This window comes from Takifugu rubripes, chromosome 19, assembly GCF_901000725.2.
Source record: "Takifugu rubripes chromosome 19, fTakRub1.2, whole genome shotgun sequence".
Taxonomy (NCBI): Eukaryota; Metazoa; Chordata; class Actinopteri; order Tetraodontiformes; family Tetraodontidae; genus Takifugu; species Takifugu rubripes.
This window is the reverse complement of record NC_042303.1, coordinates 10,688,898-10,701,580: the sequence shown is the minus strand read 5'-3', so window position 1 is coordinate 10,701,580 and position 12,683 is coordinate 10,688,898. Positions and strand designations below refer to the sequence as shown.

Genomic DNA, 12,683 nt, shown 5'->3' with positions numbered 1-12,683 from the left:
TATATCGTCCTTGATTTGACGGCTACAACATCCCACCGGACTCGCGTCTGATTATTTCAAAGAGCAAAGTGGCAGGGAAAACCACCACACAGGGCCCTCCGGGCTCCATCACCTATTCATTTAGCCTCTGAAGTTAGCGCGGCGCCATCAGCTGTTCCACCCCTTTTGATATGGCTTCAAACATTTTGTTTGTACACCTGATCGCTGAGTCTGGCACGCAGTAGAGCAATGCAGCAATTTCAAAGAGATGCCTGTAGTGAGCTGCGGTTGGAGATGCTGCTGCTGCTGCTGCTGCTGCTGCTGCTGCTGACTGCAGCACTGCGGTACACGACGGACTGATCCTGGCTCAAGTTCGAGAGCTCAGATTTACTGCACTAATGGGCCAAGGTGCACTTTGCAGATTAAAACGCAGTTAGAACAGTGAAGGGGGCTGGAGGGTGGGGGGCAGGAAGTGTTGAAGGATGAAAAAGGAACGGATTTAGAAATATCACCTTTTATTAACCACAACTGGTCCAGAAAAGAGCTAAAGATGCATATAGACCAACAGATTATATATATATAAAATGTAACTAACAGACATTATAGGCTTCTGTTGGAAAATGTTCTATATTTCCGGCAACATTTACATATTTTCAGACCTCATGTCCAGGCATCTCAGAGCCTTCAGAACGGACTTCCTGGTTTGTACAAGATCTCTTCTCCAGTACCCTGGAGCAAGTAGTAAGACACCCACCTCTGCAGCCGCTTGTGTGTTCAGTGTAGGATTATGGTTGAAGTGAGCATGGATTGATGCCATGTGGGTTCTGTTTTAAAATCCCAGTATCATCCAGTAGACCCCCCCCCCCCCCAATAGAACATGCATTACTGATGCTAATGTTAGTCCGAAATCCATTTAAAAATAAACTTTAAACCATTAATTAAATAAACCCTTAAATTACAGGTAGCGTAAGAATGTCAGTTAAAAAAAAAAGAAAGCGATTTGATGTGTAGATGTACCATGTATCACCAAACATTTAAAAATGATTAAAAAAAACAAGCATTTTCATATTCTCTGTTGGGCTAGTTAGTGAATATCCCAGTGTCTTCCAAACAAAATGCACAAGTGAATCACAAAAGGTTGTTCTTCATATTTAAATCCACCTACACCCAGCCTGAGTGTATTCCCTCTTGAGACGGAGCTTATGTGAGCGAGAAAAGCGAGCAGGCATTGCTGGCCTGGAAAGCGCAGCACAGTGTTGTGTAGTATGTTGGCAGCTGTGGAAAACACACATGGACCCGAGCAGATGGCTGTGGAAGAGGGAGACAGGCTAACAGACGAGAACTGCCGGGGATATCCTACATGGAGTTCAGTCAGGCAGAGTGTAAGAGGGAAGCAAACTTAACCTCATTTTCCATCAGCCAACAGAAGAGTCCAACAGAATCTCCCCTTCGTTTATGACATTTAATGAATCAAAGGAGAGGAAAAACCATCCTTCCCCCTCTATCATCATGCAGCTTCATAAGTGGTTTCCTCTGATAGGCTATGGGAGGCCCTTGATTACAGGTCGCAGCTTGCGAGAGAGAAATAAAAAGCGGAGAGCAGTTTGCATGAAGTGCATTTTTGTACAGTAAAACGCAGTAACAAATCCTCCTCCGACCAGTTTAAAGCACGACTTGCTGTCAGAAGTCAGTACATTCTGGGTCAGCTGCAGCTGTTTTTAAACGCACTGTCTTTTCATTCTATGGTCAAACTTTAAGCCACGTCAATCATCGGCTGCAACTGGGCTAATGTAGGGAAATATACGCTGAAGTAAAAATCCTTAAGACGTAGGACAGGAAAACCCAATTTTGATACTATTTTGGTCCAAACCCCATTTACATTTCACTCACACAGAATTTCTATCTGCAGAGAGAGCGAGAGAAAGAGTCATCAGTCAACATGAGATCTAACAAATACACTGTTATGTGGTGTAAACGTATGGGCCCAGGCTGCCTGTATCACCAACAGCACCAACATGAATCAGCAGTCTGTGTGCCCTTGCCCATCACTTTACATTGGGCACTTTGGCAAGTGAACCTGCATTAAACCATAGTGAAATTATTTAAACGCTAGTCTTGTTTACGGACCAGCTGGATAGACAGAAATCATGAGAAAAATGGCAAAAGAGACATAGGGAGGTACTCTAGCAGAGCTCTGGGCCTGTGAGACTGACATAAGGCCTGTCCTGGTACTGCAGAGGAAGGAAAATGCTGCAGTAAACCAAGAGCACAGACAGACACTGCAGTAGAAATATGAAACCATCTTTTTCTTCCTCTGGTCCATCACAGCTCTGCACAGCAAAGAAAAAGACAAATGACACATGGTATTTGTACTGAAAATGTCCACAGGCAACCTGGAGGTAGAGAAACATTGTGTTGGATTGTGATAGTCAATAAGCTCTAAATGTAACACTGAGCAAAATTGAACAAGGTAACTTTAAGGGATGACTATGCTCAAATAAATTGCTAATATATGTCACTTAAGTATGCCCGCAGGTCCTTTCGCTACACCTACGTTTTATACTCGCGATGTTAGTGGCAGTTATTTTGTACTCTTTTACTCTTCAACATCAGCGTCTTTTGCATCACTATGATAGAAAATATAGGATACCTGGTGTAGTGAGAAAAAGAATCATCTCAATGTCTGAAATATACAGTTGGCCAAAGAGTTTAAAAGATATTGATCAGCACAACTATAACAATAGTCATTTCATTTCACACTTCAGTAAAAGACCCAAGTTGGTCATGGTTAGAGTCTCGACCCAAATTAGATGAAAAGCACCATTGTCGTCTAAGAGCAACTAGCTCCCCGGTTCAATTCCCCAGGGGGCCAGGGGTTTGTCTGTGTGGGGTTTACCTGTCTTCCTGTCTGGGTTCTCTGCAGGGACTCCAACTAAAAACATATTTCAACCAACAAAAGAGAGTGAATAACGATGCTTCAATAAAGTCTCCCTCTCTGGGAATCAGCTACTTAATGTTTTAACATATGCAGCATCCCTAGAATAACCTGATCAGGATAGATGGATGACAGGGATAGAGTACAGAGTTGCATTTGAAATTTGCCACAAAGTCGGTTTGAGCAGACCGAGCGGCCCTATGAGACTGGTGACATTTGACACGCCTTGTAAGGACCAAGGGAGTAAAAAGAATGCCTTAAAAGAAGGAAATATATGGAAAAGAAGATCGAGACGTGCAGGAAGGTGTCTGCATGTGTGCCCGCGCACACGTGCTGAGAGGGCACCGCTAAAGAGGAGGTGCACTGTGCTGCAGAAGAGCTTCTGCTCAGTGTGATCAGTCCCAGAACTGCTCTCCTGGCCTGCACGCTCCTCAGACATCAGTCATTACATTCCACATACTCCTTGAAAGCAAAAGGAACCTATAAGCATGGTCAAGCTGCCAATGTTGGCCACAATATGATTAAATATTAAACAACCCACTTTCAGCTATTTTGAGTGCTTATATACAGTAGTTTTTACCCTGTGTTCTGCATGTGGGGCTAAACGCTGCCTGGAGTTTGCTTGGTTTTTATTTATTTATTTTAAAATCGAAGAAGCCTTTTCTGTGACTAAAGCTGACAATGGCCTTAGTTTGTGCTGTTTCTGCTAAATAACCTGGCTCTATAGATGAAATGTTTTCCGTGGAGGCACCGAAACACTGACAGCACGCTGCAGTCATCGAGCGGCCCAACATTCAAGTAGACACGTGAAACAGTGGAATTCCACTCTGAGCGTTTTTCACATTTTCTGCCCTGTCTCTTCTTCTCACCCCCCTGCTTCTATTTTTGTTCGGTGCCATCTACACCCCAGCGCACACAATTTGCATCATTACATTTTACAGCTCCAGTTTTTAGATTTTTTGGATTATATTAGCCCTGTATTGATGCAGATTTGTCTCAATTGTCATGATCTAATTGGAATTCCATCTTAGAACATATCAACAATGTCATCCATTTCAGGACTACTGATAAAAATCATCCAACTTATGAGCAAAGGTATAGGTCCTAGTCTTTTTATCCACATGTATCTACACAGCTCATAGTGATGGTTGACTTGGCAGGGTCAGTTGTTGCACAAATACCCTACCTCCGTGCATATGCAGTTGTTCTATGATGATAATGTCAATTAGCGTTACATCCTTATGTGCTTCACATAGATTTTAATCAAGCTATGATAAAGACAAACTAATCACTACAAGGTTATGCCTGGTCTGTGTGTTGTGACTGCCATTCAGTAATAATGTCAGTGAACCTTCTTTGCAAAGTAGGACGAACTTAATGGCTACAAGGACGTGCCCCAACGATGACTGTATAGATCCATCTAACCATGCTTTAATGTAGCGGCTATTTAAGGTTCCATAAAAAGATTGACAGCCAGTGTCCATCTACGTCTTTTTTCATCACACCACACCATAGAGCTCAAGCAGTCATGCATGCAACTAATGGCAGGTTTTCTGAAGCATCAAGACTTGACGTTACGTTGTTTATTCTTCTCCATGTATCTGCTGTTGGCAGAGCCAAGGCCAGTTCTGTTCAGTACTTGCTTACTATTTGATTACTGTATCCCCAAAGAAACAGCTCTTCTGCAAAAAGTACTGGCCCTCAGACAATGTACACACCATCCCCGATCAAGTCAGCGGGTGTAAACTCTGACCAACTGTGACTGTGTCCCTGTCATCCTAAAACCCTGCGCAGGAACTCACTGAGGAGATTACAGCAGACGATCCTCCATCATTGCACCCTTTGCACAAGTGCAAACAGCTTTGGCATGAGGGGATGTCAGTGTGTGTTTTATTCAGAAAGGGAATCTGAAATCAGGGACATCAACTGTAAACACACCAGTATGTGCATTCACTATGAATCAGATGATCACTTCAAGGCCCGAGACGTCACGAATGTTTGAAAAAAACAAAAGTGTTTTTGTATATTTGTACTCACCTTCGATTATCTTTCATGGAATTCTTTCTTGGAAAAAAATGCAGCCATATTGTAATATGGGAATGTGAGACACCCTAACGTTCACTAACATTTACTGTACCTCTGATCTGTACAATTTGTGCCTCCTATGGTGGAGTCCATCTGCCTCCCATGCTGTTAGCTTATCCCAGAATAAACACTCTGCTTTATTTTCTGGACCAGGTATAGGTGATAATAACGTGCTGTAAGGTTGTCAATACTTTTCAATAATCATAAAAGACAAATTAAAATTAGTAGCCAAGTCTTATAAAATGTAAACAAAGTAAAACAGCTAATTCAACCTGAAAAGCAGCCATGTAAAATGAGTAAATTGAAGCTTTTAGGAGGTTTCCTTCTCTTCTTCCTGCACTCTCGGGTTCTCTGAATTCTTCACTCCATCTATTCATTTTCCCCTCTCCTATATCTGTGCCTGAGAGCTATCTGCTGGGTCAGCTGGCCCTCTTTTATCACTCCATCACAGACATTAGCACCAACAAATCAAAAGACCTGAAATGGGATCATTTAATTTCACGTGTTAACGTCAATAAATCAAATATGTCCGACGTTATTACACTACTTTCAAAGTTGTGACCATTAAAGGCCCACCCAATCAAAATGTTCTATATAATTGACTAATATTTACGACATCACCACAGCCGGTCGATATTTTGCACGATAGCTATTCAAATGCACAAGTCGTGTGTCCTTCTGGATCTCTACAGGGAAAATTCATTCAGAAATAAAACCACATTCACACAGAAAAATTATTTGCGCACGTCAACCTGAACTGACCGAGGACGGCAGACCAAAGATCCAGCTGCACCAGAAGCATCATGTGGGCCAGCACATTTTAACAGCCAGCTTTAGTGATACAGCGGTCCAGATATGAGGAAGAAATATGTTGCCAGTAACCCAAGCTGCCGCCTGAGAGCGTGTCGTCATTCAAAACATTTCCAGAAATATGCAGGCGCGACCCCAATGACTTGTACATCACTTGCCTTGTTTTAAAAGTCTGACAGAAAAGTCAACATGCTCAAGACACTCGTGACTCCCAACAGGCAAAATGCTGCAATACTTCAGGAGTTGCCCACGTGGTGTTGCAGCACATTATGATTTATGCCGTTTAACATATGTAAGTGGTGAAAAGGTGATGAAGCAGTTTGCAGAGTTACCACAGAAAGATCTGTTCAGTTGAAAAACATACGCATCAGGTTGATTGGGGATTTCAAGTTGCTCCTAGATGTGAGTGTGTGACTATATGATGTGTGTGCTGTGACAGACTGTTAGCCTATGCAGAGCATATTTCTGCTCTCACCCCATGACTTCTGTGAACGACCTCAGCAGCCCCCGTAACCATGACGAGGACAAGAATGGATGGCCTTATTCATGGACTATCAGGTGCAAACCAGTGTTTCTTATCCAGCATCCCTTTAGTGAACTAGTAAAGACTGAACTTATATGATCCTGGACGAGGACCGGCAGCCTGCAAGTAGGCCTGGACTGAATCCAATTATATGATAAGTTGGGTGACAACTTAATCCAAATGAGGCAGATCAGTGTAAATGAGAAGTGTGACTACACCATTTTACTGTCTGCATTTTTGCATGCCCATAAGGCTCTGGTGGTTCATAAAGGTTGACCTCGTAATATTTATGTTTACTAAATTAAATGTTTGATTTACATAACTGCATTAATGCCAACATGAAACTTCACACAGATCTATAAAAGAACCTTAATATCCAATGAAATTGGTCTCTCTAATTATGACATAATTTTTGACTTAAGCGTAAAATTCATTTTCAAATACGTCAGCGGAGACCAAAACAATACTTGTATGTAGTAGTGTATTGTGTAATAGTGTATTGTGATAGTGCATTACCGCATTTCAAAAGTTCTGTCATTTATTTTCCTACTACAGGCCTGTTGTGTAGCAGTGTCCTTTAGTAAATAACACATTTGCCTGGCAAAGATACATGTAACGCACACGTGTCCACAGGTTGAGCATCATCCAGCTTACAGGAGTGGTCAAAATAATATACCCACTTATGTTGCTCTAATGTTACTTATACCCAGTAGCCAAAGGACAAGAAAGAACATTTGAAAATTTTAAAAACCGTCCTTTCCACAACACACTCTATATCAGAGATATATCCTATTTTGGGGAGTGAGCTCTCAACAGTAGCATCAACTAAGGTATTGTTTGTTCTTCTGGATCCAAGAGTAATTATTAAGAATGACGTGACATGAAAATACTTTCCAGATGAATCGACTTCTCCTCTCTGTTGTGTGATGGGATGCAATTGAAGACATTTAGTTTTAAGTGCAAGTGGGGTTCTTTAATGGATATTCAGAGCTTTTTTTCTCCTCTCCCTGAAACAGCAAACACAAGTCCAACACCTCAACACCTGTTACACATGCTAGAATTCATCCTTTAAAACTAGAATATAACCTACAAACTTAAGGAGTCCAGACACATAACTAGATATATCTAGCAGAAAGCACACGTCAGCAATACCTTTAACATTTTCAACTGGATTATGCAGCGTGACACATGCCTACAAATACATGCACACCAGGCATGCATGGATGTAGACACGCACAAAGTCTGGGAAATATGATAATGCAATATTATATTAACACATATAACAACAATGCTTTAGAAGTGTGGTCACTGGGGATGACTTTTAACTGGGAGGTTTCTCTTCCAACATGTGAGATATAACTAGGAATACAAATACCATTAACACTGAACCAATTCTCAGTTTCATTATTCATACACTCTTTTGCAACAAGAAATAAATACAAAATCGGCTGTTTTTTTCCAAATCCTACAATACAGGGGATATTATTTCCCTCAGAGTGTTTTTTTTTTTTTATAAAGGTGTCTCATAGAGGTGAGAGTAATCCAGTGGAGACAGAAGTAAAAGCAAAATACATGCCAGCAAGGCCATAATTTTCAGTGCAGCGAAGGAATTATTGAACGTACTGACAGCTCGGAGACAATGAGGGAGGCAGATAATCTACTGCTGCCATAGTACGTATGAAAGTTGCTACACAAAGACAGAATGGCCTCCTCATTCTAACTATTGGTTACAGAGTAAAGTGACAAGAGGCTGGAAGAGAGAGAATTGAGCAAGACTTAGCCAAGATGCTCCTAATACACCCACCTCGGTGTGCTCCAGATTCCTGACACAGCGATCAGGCAGAAAATGCAGAATGCCGCAGCTGCGATGGAGATGCAACAGCCAGATTGATCAGGGAAACAGTAAAGAGGAGGAGGAAGAGCAGAAACAATACAAGTCTGGCAAATGGGAGCTCCTGCTCGGCTCGGATTAACGTGCGAGACAGAAAACAAGGGTACAGGAAGAAAGTGGCGAATGGAACAGAAATGAGGGGGGGTGGGTAAAGGGAGTGAGCCGAAGAAAGGAGCAGAGGAGAGATGGAAGAAATGCGTAAGATTTGAGAGACAGTGAGCAGAGCATGCTTTAAAGGAAATGCCCCTCCCTCCCTCCCTCCCTCCCTCCCTCCCCGCTACGCACAACCAAATACACACGCATAGAAAGATGCTTCCTCTGCACTGTCAGCATTCAACTAAGCAGGCTTCCAGTGAATCACAGGGAACTGGAAACGGAGAAAGAGGGGACGGGTGGGCCAGAAGAAATGAAGCGGGGAGCATGTTGGAACAACACAGGGAACATGTGCTTACTGCGCCTTACACCGCGTTCATGCTCCTTGAGAACTTAAGAAGCGGCGGCCCCACAGTCCACACAACCCCGTGAAATAGAGAAGCTTTTTAGTTCCGTAAGATAAAAGCGAAGGCGTCAGACTTACAAACACGCAGCCACTGACAGTGGCTGCAGCAACAAGTCTGATCCACCATTGCCTTGAACCCAGTCTAATATCTGGAACAATGATGTCTCTCTGAACAGTCTTAAATGGAAGCTGAATGTGCTGGTTTGTTGTCAGGATGGTGTGCCGTCCTGTGTACATATTTATGCGTGTTGCCTAGAGGGGCAGCCCCAGCTCCATTGTTGCGCACCACTGTCTCCGGCTTTTCTCTGAGGTCTAACCCAGTCAGAACATCTCAGACCTCTGCTTGTAGCCATCAAGGCATCAAGCATGGCTGAGCGTGCGCTCAGCTCTCATTGGGCCACAGTCACAGATCTGCTAGCAGGAGGATGGAATAGCTGTTGGAACTTCACATTCATCACAATGGCAAACTTCTGTCTTTGCAGAGTAAAATAGCACCGCACAAGTTTCCTCTTCTCATTGTGAAACTGTCGTACGTAGTACCAGGGCAACGGTTCCTATAAATCAACTATGAAAATATGCAATTGCAAAAATATCTGTATTGGTGTTGAAACTATATTTCTCTGTACATTAATATTAAAATATAAAGAAGCAGTAAAAAACAAATTTCAAGCATTTTTGCATAAATACACAATGGAACATATTCAATATGACCTAGAAATACAAGGTTATAGCCCCGCTATACTCTGAAAGCAATGAGACTAATATTGTACTAGAAGGAAAATGAAGTCTATATTTAGACCGTTTATCACCAGCTTGTTTGTCACGCTTCTCACTCTATGGTCTGCATGGCGGACAGCCATGTTTTCACTTCAACAGGAACACAGTCAAAGTGTCTGAGGGGCCAAACTGACTCCACACAAATGCAGGTACTATAGTAGCAAAGCCGAATACTCAATACTGATTTACATTTGTACATTAAGGTGAATCAGTATTATATATAAAATCAACAGATTGTGTAGTACTGCAAATACATAGGACTGAGATATTTATCAGCACCATGTCTCATCCATATATGTCATTAGCCACCGTTATAGATCATTAGCTCTGCTGGGTTGGGTTTCATTGGCCATTTTTTCCCTGAGACGCATCTTTCTTGGACAGAAGCAGCAGTGCAAGTCCCACCCTAGTTAATGACATTCAAGCTGCATTTGCACCGAGCAGAAAATCCAGCAGTGCGTCAGAGTAAACCTTGACCTGGCTTCTGTGAGGTTTTTTTCCTGTGTGTGGGACTGATGGTGAGAGATAATAGAAGTTTGGCAGCCAAATAACATCTGATGCGCTGCTAATACTGAAATATCTTATAAAAATGGAAACGCATGGAGCGGCCCATGCAGCTCAGTGGAAACACAGTTCAAACCCAGGCAGCGATAACACAGTGAGTAACAAAGCCCCTCCTTTCTCTAGAGGATAGGAAAAAGGACACGTGGGATTAATTAAAATCAATGTTTAAGAGGCAGGAGTACACCCTGGATGGGTCGCCAGTCCATCGCAGGGGCACACACTCTGTTCACACACACTCACGCCTGAGGGCAATTTAGAACGGGTGTGTGTTTTTTCCATTTCGTTGTGCCCCAACACCACCATGCCGCCCTAATAAATATCAGCTTTCATCATTCTGGGGACTGTCCCTCATAAAAACAATTAAAGATCAAGTTTTGGCAATGCCTGGAAAGAAGAGGATGGACTAGGATTTTCTTTGTTCCTTTCCTTTGTTGTTGGGTAAATAATGCATCATTGTGAACTTGGAATGCGGAATTATTCAAATTTTAGTATTTGTTCTAGTTCAAAAAGTGTGCAAAAGTGGTTTTGGTGGATGCAAATGAATAACCTGCATAGAAACAGTTGCATTATAAATATGAGCACACAATATATAGCTTCTTTGAATGTATAAGGAACTACCTAACTATACTTCTTTCCACATTGTATGATTATAAGGAGCTATAAACCTGTAGAAGAGATTGAAAATGAATTAGCTGATATTTGAAAAATGTCTAGTAGTACAAGTTCAAATTTATTTATCCCCCAGGGGGCAATTTAAACATTTTTTTCTTACTGCCAAAGCATCTCGCTCAAATAAATTCGGAAAGTACAACACACTAATTGCATCATTAGCTAAACCAATGACTCAGTTACGAGGACTTCTGCCTAACCCTCCCCCACTCAAGCCTTCAGTGCCCCATCCAGAAATAGGGAGTCAGGCCCGGAGCTCTTTACTGTATAGCTGCTCAAGCAGAATAATTCTAGCATGTTATGTGCAACAGTGCAAAATGTTAATGTTCCAGAAATATCCATCAGAAAAATGTAGGATTATTGAGAGCATGCAGCACAACTGTCATGAGGAAGCACAGATGAGACTTGGATGTTGAAAGAGGTAAAACATATTTGCCCACGATGACTCGGTGATGATGTTTCGACGTGACAGGCACAAGCTCGTCCAAAATGCTGAGGACTGACAACAAGAACCCAAACTGAGCAGAATCCTTTTATAACGTACCTACAGGTACGGGTCACACGTGGACTTGAACGCATTTTGACTTTGATGTAATGTGATTTATAAAAGTAACTAATGCGTTCGTGGCGGGTTGTAATGGGAGCAACAGCCCTGCAGTCCTTCTGACTCACTTTTGTTTGGTTCCACAATGGTGGATGAAAGGTGCATTATGCCTTCTTCCTATTTCAGACACATCTTCCTGTTTTGTGATTAGTCACTTGTGTGTTTCTGCATCATCTCTTTCGGTTTGTTTTTTTATTTTAATTAAAAAGCATGACTTGCAGGTGGATTTCCAGCAACTGCAAACGCTGTCTACACCAGAAACCAACTCACATTTCCTGTGAAATGCTGGGTGACAGAGGCGATATTAACGCCTCCCATCCTTCCTGTTTCAACCCTTTAAAAGAAAAAAGAGCCTCGGTGTCACTTAGGGTGAAACTCTGCTCTTCTACTTTCATAGAGGGATGACAAACGCGAGTGTCACCGAGGACATGACTGCTGCACCAGCCTGACCTAACTTCACCAATATGTCACTCTGCGGCGTCGCCCGTAATCCTTTAATTCTGAACACGCCGACAGGCGCACATGTTTGACAGCGATTATTGTTTCCAGCTGTCACGGAGACGCCTCGCACTGATGGGGGAATTAACCTGGCCTCCGCCGCACTGTAGCGCATTTAGCCTCTGTGCGCAGCGCGGCGCGGCACGGCGCGGCGCGGTCTGACTGCGGCGGCGGCGGCGGCGGCGGCGGAGGATGGTGAGCCTCTGGAACCTGACGTCTCGGTGTCGGCCCACATCTGCAAAACCAACTCCCGCCGTTGACGTACGACGCTCCGTCCGCGGCTTTATATGATGCGATTTCATACCGCATCTTATATCCGGGAGCATCAAATGAACGCACCGTTTCGTCGGCGTCGGCTCGAGTCGCTGATGTCAAACCGTGGATGTGAACTTGAGACTCTTCACACTTGGCAGGGTAATCACGGCTACTGATTAAACAATCAGCCACTTTTCATCCCGTAACCCTGCGCTGCTCTCGTGTTATCACCAACAGGCTCTATTTCAGTGTTTCGTTAATGTCGGCACCGTTTAATAGCCAATCTTACTTGCTGTGATGATCGTTGCGGAAAGTGCGTTACCAGCGTTTAATAGCCGGCACGAAAAATCCCCAGCGCCATGTCTCTCGTTCTGACAGAACCTCAATGTAGACAAGGCTGCATAAAATGAAGACGCAAATGGATAAAACAGAGGCCAGTTGCTCTTACCTTTGGCGTTTTTCTCTTCTCTTTTCCACTGACAGAAGACCCTCAGGATTTTGTTGCTCTGACACAACTACCACGCGCTGCATTAGACCCCGCCCCTCTTAACAGCGGCCGGCACGCTATTGGTCGGTTAGAATACAACTGCAGCC

The 12,683-nt window shown here is 43.0% G+C and overlaps 1 protein-coding gene across 3 annotated transcripts in view; it reads right to left on the bottom strand.

The window, feature by feature from the left end:
* Positions 1-12,673, bottom strand: part of kcnab2a (potassium voltage-gated channel subfamily A regulatory beta subunit 2a) — a 49,448-nt gene extending 36,775 nt beyond the window's left edge. Inside the window, exon 1 of one of the 3 annotated variants that reach the window (XM_029826687.1) lies at positions 12,538-12,673. The gene's annotated coding sequence lies outside the window, so the exon portion shown is untranslated. Of the gene's footprint in view, positions 1-8,136; positions 8,425-12,537 lie in introns of those variants that run through there. The other 2 variants (XM_003973347.3, XM_029826688.1) reach the window with 2 other exon arrangements.
* Positions 12,674-12,683: the final 10 nt, after the last annotated feature.